This window comes from Myxocyprinus asiaticus, chromosome 20 (genome assembly GCF_019703515.2).
Source record: "Myxocyprinus asiaticus isolate MX2 ecotype Aquarium Trade chromosome 20, UBuf_Myxa_2, whole genome shotgun sequence".
NCBI lineage: Eukaryota > Metazoa > Chordata > Actinopteri > Cypriniformes > Catostomidae > Myxocyprinus > Myxocyprinus asiaticus.
This window is the reverse complement of record NC_059363.1, coordinates 1983726-1989733: the sequence shown is the minus strand read 5'-3', so window position 1 is coordinate 1989733 and position 6008 is coordinate 1983726. Positions and strand designations below refer to the sequence as shown.

General features: G+C 39.3%; 1 pseudogene; it reads left to right on the top strand.

Moving 5' to 3' along the window:
• Positions 1–6008, top strand: LOC127410731 (B1 bradykinin receptor-like; annotated as a pseudogene).

Below are 6008 nucleotides of genomic sequence, written 5' to 3'. Positions count from 1 at the left end.
AAGAAGTACAAGAACATTTTGATTGGAGGAATTTCAGTCTTTCAGGTAAGCAATTGTTTTACTCTCTTTAGAATCAGCAGTAGTCAATAAAGTATAGTTACACTTAAAATGTCTGTATGTCATTGTGTCAGATAAATCATTGCTCAAATGCTGCTGGAGCTTTTCTCAGAACTAACTTCACTTTGAAGTAATGGAGTAATTTTGGAGTAATTTTAGCTTAATGACTTTGAATCAACTGGTGTCTTGGTGATTTTTAGTGGATGTTTGAAGTCTGTTTCTCTCAAGTAACCTCGAGTAACCACAGTTGGACTTCAGCACATTAACACAAAGTGTTTTCATTTTCAACACTAGATCAAATGTTTTAGCATTTGCTTGAAAAGTGTGCTTGTGCTATCTTTCTTTGTAATTAATGACACTTGCTTTAATATTTTGTTATCTAATGTTTGTTATTGCCATCTTATACAAATTATTACAGCTGTCATGCTGCATGCATGCATGTTGCACATTCAGACCTTTTTAATTGTTACTTAAAGGAATAGTCTGGGTTCACTACAAGTTAAGCTCATTCGACAGCATTTGTGGCATAATGTAGATTACCACAAAAATTAATTTCGACTAGTCCCTACTTTTCATTTAAAAAAGCAAAAGTAGAGGTTACAGTGAGGCACTTACAATGGAAGTCAATGAGGCCAATTTTTGGAGAGTTTCAAGATGCACTCAGTAATTTTATCCTCCATTAAAAAAGTTTTACTTCTAAAGACATGAATTGTAATTTTGCAATATATATATATATATATAATGAGCACACACATGAGATGAAGACTCCTGTCATATCAGTAACCTTATAAAAGCTGTTTTATTCTACAAGGAGAGGGTCCGCTCATGGGGGCTGCCATATTAGAATCACATGACCGGCTGAATACTACTCACTTAATCTCAGTAACCGTCCTGTTATTTGACACTTTCACTCATTGATTTAAGTAATCATGGCTGATTGCGAATACTAAATTTCTACAATGGCATCTGAAACTGAAAACATTTTAAATTATGCTGCATCCACACAGACAAAGGTTAATTCATCTTAAAGGCATTAATGTGAATAATTTAATAAAAGCACTTAGATTAATTCTTCTGTTAAAACTTGTGTATTATTTGAGCCGTAAAGTTGTTTTTACGGTTGTTTAAGGGTTTACGGTGTTACATCATCATGGTAATAGTTTTAAAATTGGCTATAACTTTACACAGAAAATGTTAGTAAGCGATTTTATCGATTTAAACGATTATATTATATACATATTGTTTACAACTTGTGGCTATACTTTTAAAACAGCGAGTATTTTAACGTTTCCAGATTGGCCCCCATTGACTTCCATTGTAAGTGCCTCACTGTAACACAGATTTGAGCTGTTTTTAAAGAAAAGGAGGGACGAGCTGAAATTAATTTTTTATGGTTATCAATAATTTGGGCTCTATTTTCGGGAGTGTGCAAAGCGCAGCGCTACACGCAGGGATGGACTGGGAAGAGAAATCGGCCTGGGATTTTACATAGAAACTGGCCCAAAAGTTGTTGAGGGGGGGGGGGGGGTCGCTGTCCTTTTCTGCATATCGCTGCCCCCTTCGGCATATCGCGGTGCGGTTTTGTGGCCCATTCTGCATAACGCAGTGGCTCATTTCAGATTATCGCAGCCCATTCTGCCCATTTCGCGGCCGGCCCACCAGCCCACCCGGTTCTCCCGATGGCTAGTCCGCCCCTGATCGGCCCCAAAGTGCGTCGGCCCACCGGGAAAATGCCCAGTGTACTAGATTACCAATCCAGCCCTGGCTACATGCAACGACCGTGAGCTATGTCTTATCCAGTTTTCGTGAATGCGCTAATTCTAAGTGCAATTTTCGTGTCAGCACAAAGTGCAAGTGGGGGTGGGTGGGAGTGTTTGCGCAAACTGGAGTGTATTGTATGTTAATGAAGTGGCACAAAGCACAGCTTGTTATTTGCCTGAGAAATTGCGCTAAGACATTTCAAAAGCACAGCTGTTTTCAGCGCAAAGTCTAAATTCAGTTCCTGCATTTGCAGTTTGGAGATTCCACCAGCAGGTGGTGATAAAGTTCATGTCCAAACTCTGAAAATATAGTGGAACATCAAATTATATCCCTGACGATCAGAGTTATAGGTGTTTTATTAAACAAAAATGTATGAGATTTATGTTAAACTATCTATTGGTCATGGTTTATTTTTCAATTATTATAATTAGGTTTATATTTACTGCTGTATGTATGATCTAATTTGTATTGGTATTTCACCTGTTGTCGTAGTATCATTTTTAAGTCACTACAAAAGGGTCCAGTAAAGAAGTTGTGGAGGAAAAAATGTTTGGACTTGGTATGATTCTTTTGACCACTTCGTTATTTTGATTACATTTTTGTTTCGTTTGAGTTGTAATTTGAACTTTAAAAAATGTTTGGTTTAATTTTTGCGTGTTTTTAATAAATACATTATTCGAAATCAAAACTGACCGGTAGAAGTGACGTGTGTGTTGATTCAATCAGTGTTAATACCAGCCATGATTTGTGTGTCAGTAGATGAAAATTATTAATAATACTTACATTTTCTTTCATCCTACCACAAATCCTGACAAGAATAAAAAAATGTATGCGTATAAAAGGAGCGTGTCACTGTCATAGAAATATTTATATTCTTCTACTTTATTGAATAGAGTCCATTTACACTACCAACTTCTTAAGAATGTGCTGTCTTTGTTTATATCGCTGGTGCTTGAGATGAAATGGACTATATAATAGGACGCAGATGCTGCAATAACCGGAGAAGAACCTCCGAATTAAATTGCACTTGACAGCCCATTTGAGCTTAGCTTGTGTCTAGACTTAGAGGATGCTTGCAAGAAAATACCAAAAGTTCACGGCCATGCCCACTGACTTTGAGCTATTTAAAGCATAGCACTGCGCTTAATGCTAGCACTCTTAAAATTTGTCACAAATCCTGTCGATTGAGCTTAACTCATATTGAACCCGGATTATTCCTTTAAATTTACAAATGCTTTTTGAGGCCACTTTATTCTGGAATGGACTACAACACCAGAAATAACTTAAGAGGGTCCTGGGTAGCTCAGCGAGTATTGATGCTGACTACCACCCCTGGAGTCGCGGGTTTGAATCCAGGGCATGCTAAGTGACTCTAGCCAGGTCTCCTAAGCAACCAAATTGGCCCGGTTGCTAGGGAAGGTATAGTCACATGGAGTAACCTCCTCGTGGTCGTGATTAGTGGTTCTCGCTCTCAATGGGGCGTGTGGTAAGTTGTGCGTGGATCGCGGAGAGTAGCATGAGCCTCCACATGCGGAGTCTCCGCTGTGTCATGTACAATGAGCCACGTGATAAGATGCGCGGATTGACGGTCTCAGAAGTGGAGGCAACTAAGGCTTGTCCTCCGCCACCCGGATTGAGGTAGGTAACCACGCCACCACGATGACCTAGTAAGTAGTGGGAATTGGGCATTCCAAATTAGGAGAAAATGGGATAAAAATGTAAAAAACAAAAAAATAACTTAAGATGTAAGTAATACAGACATGACTCAGAAGTATCGGAAGTAAAAAAAAAATTAAAGGTGCCAATTTGCTAAAAAACAGGATAATAGAATGTGTTATGCAACAGGTTAATGATGTTCTGCATTAAGGCTATGTCCACACTAATCCATTTAAATTTGGATCCTCCGTTTTCAGTTTCCTAATGTCATTGTTTTCCAAAGTATGTGGTGGTGAAGGAATCACTCAGTTTTAGTGAAGGAAAACACTGTCCTAGTGTAGACGAGAGGAATAAATGTGTAGAAATCAATGTTTTTCAAACTAAAATGTGCGAGTGTGAACGTGGCCTTATTCGTTTTAGTTTGAAAATACATTGATTTTGCTATGAATACACTTCTCATCCATACTGAAACAGTGTTTTCCTTCCCCATAAATTTAGCGTTTTGACAATGCTTTTCATTATCGCATACTTTTTCAAACAAAAACGGATTGATGTGGATGTGGTCAAACACTACCTCTTTTCTCTTGTAGGATGCAACTAGAAGATCTTGTGTCTTTGGCAACACTTCAGTCTCCAAATACGACCGTTGCTTCATCATACATGGATCATTTCAACTCATCCGACTGGCAGCTTGTATATTCCATTATTCCACCATACATCTTTATAGTATGTTTGATGGGAATTGTAGGCAACTCTTTTGTACTGCTAGTATTCACATTACAGGCAAGCCGATGGTCTGTACCAGAGATCTACCTGGGTAACCTGGCACTGGCAGACCTCATCCTACTAGTCTGTCTTCCATTCTGGGCCATGAATTTTCTTAACTACTTCATGTGGCCTTATGGAGAATTCATGTGCAAGGTTGTCAGTCGAAGCCAGGTTGTCAGTCGAAGCCATCTCGCCTTAATGGTCAACACAAGTGCGAGGAAGCGGTCTGCATTCAACATCACCAGCATCTATAGTGGATATACACACCACTGTTAAAACAGCAGGTTTTTGTGATGTAAAAAATGAAACAAAAGTAAATCATATCAGACTTTTTGCATCTTTAATGTAAAAATTACAACCTATGCAATGGCACTGAAAAACAAAGTGACCCATTTCAGAGAAAATAAATAAAAAACTTAGAATAACCTAACTGCATAAATGTGCACATCCCTGAACTAATACTTAGTTGAAGCACCCTTTGATTTTATTACCGCACTCAGTCTGTTTGGATAAGAGTCTATTAGCTTGGCACATCTTGACTTGGGAATATTTTCCCACTCTTCTTAGCAAAAACGTACCAGATCTGTCAAATTGCGAGGGCATCTCCTGTGCACAGCCCTCTTCAGGTCCCCCCACAGATTTTCTATTGGATTCAGGTCTGGGACCTGACTGGGCCATTCCAAAACATTAAACTTTTTTGCTGAAGCAATTCTTTTGTTGATTGTGGATGTGTGCTTTGGATCATTGTCATGCTGAAAGGTGAAAGATCTCTTCATTTTCAGCTTTCTAGCAGACGCCAGAAAGTTCTGTGCCAAGATTGACTGGTACTTGGAGCTATTCGTGATTTCCTCCACCTTCGCTAAAGCCCCAGTTCCAGCTGAACAAAAGCAACCCCAAAGCATGATGCTGCCACCACCATGCTTCACTGTGGGTATGGTGTTATTTTGCTGATGTGCTGTATTGTTTTTGCGCCAAACATACCTTTTGCAATTTTGGACAAAAAGTTAAATCTTGGTCTCATCAGACCATAACACATTTTTCCACATGGTTTTGGGAGACTGGATATAGGTTTTTGCCAGGCTTGGATGTTTTTTGACCATGAAGGCGAGATGGCTTCGGCGGAAACGATACACCAAAGTCATTCGCGTTTCTCTGTGGCTCTTTGGTTTTGGAATGGGTGTTCCAATGGCGGCTTCCCAAATGGTGCAAGATATTCCAGGCCATCAAGCTGTCGAATGCATCATTGATTATCCCAACAATTCCTGTAAACTGGCCCATCATATCCAACTAAACATGTTGGGTTTTGCTCTATCGCTCCTGGTTATCACATTCTGATATCACATTCACATTCTCAAAATGTTTGTGCACTAAAGAAAAAGCGAGACAACAGTTACTGGGAAGATAGAAACGACAGGAAGGCTACAGTCCTTGTGATCACTGTTACACTGTTGTTTTTAATCTGTTGGGGGCCATTACACATCTTCACTTTGCTGGACATACTCTGTGATATCATTGTTTTGGATGGGCACAAGTGGTCCCATGTCCTGAATACTGGAGATCAGTTTTCCACATATATGGCCTTTTCAAACAGCTGCCTGAATCCAGTGTTGTATGTTTGCTCAGGACACTATTTCAGGAGGAAAGTGAGTAGCATTTATAAAAGAAGAAAATGCTCCTCGGATGTGACGGCTCTACAGCGGATGACTTTAACATCCACTACCACCACCAATCAAATCAAGCCTGTTGTGTTATATGAGAAAGAATAG